The following is a 785-nucleotide window of genomic DNA, read 5'->3' as shown; positions in this document are numbered from 1 at the left end:
ACACGACTGAAGCGACTTAGCAGTAGCAGCGATGAGTAATAATGTGGAACATCTTTTCATGTTCTTATTGGCTATTCGTACATCTTCTTTGGAAAAATAGCTATTCAAGTCTTTTGCCAATTTTTCAGGAAGTTATTTTTCTCTTTATTGTTGAGTTGTTAGATTCTTTATATATCCTAAATACAAATCCCTTATCAGATAAATGATTTGCAAGTATTTTGTGGGTTGTCTTTTCACTTATATTTATTTACTTATTTATCTTTTTTCTACTTCTTTCCCCCACATGTTCTGGTACCTGAGAACAGAACCAGGAGACTAGAAGCCGCCGGTACCAAAGACATGATACTGAGGGGACCAGAGTCTTACTCCTTTCCTTCTACTCCAAACATTACGGGAACAAGGACCGCAAGTACCATCTCTGCCAAGACAGACAGGGAGGGCGCCTTTCCACTTTCTTAGTAGTGTTCTTTAAAGCACAAAATTTAAAAATTTTGCTGAAGTCTAATTTACTTATTTTTTTCTTGTGTCATTTGTGCTTCAGGTGTCACATCTAAGACAGCACTGCCTAGCCCCAGGTCACAAAGATTTACTCCTATGCTTTCCTCTAAGAGTTCCACAGTTTTAGGTCTTATATTTAGGCCTATTATCCATTGTGAGTTAATTTTTTGCATATTACGGTGTGAGATCAGAATCCAAATTCATTCATTTATATATGGATATCCAGTTGTCTGAGCACCATTTGTTGAAAAGACTATTTTTTCCCCATCACATGGTCTTGGCATCCT

General features: G+C 37.1%; 1 non-coding gene across 1 annotated transcript; it reads right to left on the bottom strand.

Moving 5' to 3' along the window:
* Window positions 1–281: 281 nt before the first annotated feature.
* LOC145543972 (small nucleolar RNA SNORA57) lies at window positions 282–439 on the bottom strand. The gene has a single exon (XR_014081201.1). It is a non-coding gene; the product is annotated as a small nucleolar RNA SNORA57 (small nucleolar RNA).
* Between the last annotated feature and the right edge of the window lie 346 nt (window positions 440–785).

This window comes from Giraffa tippelskirchi, chromosome 3 (genome assembly GCF_054371585.1).
Source record: "Giraffa tippelskirchi isolate mGirTip1 chromosome 3, T2T-mGirTip1v1.2.pri, whole genome shotgun sequence".
Lineage (NCBI taxonomy): Eukaryota > Metazoa > Chordata > Mammalia > Artiodactyla > Giraffidae > Giraffa > Giraffa tippelskirchi.
Note: the sequence above shows the minus strand (reverse complement) of the source record. Positions and strands in the feature narration are given on the sequence as shown.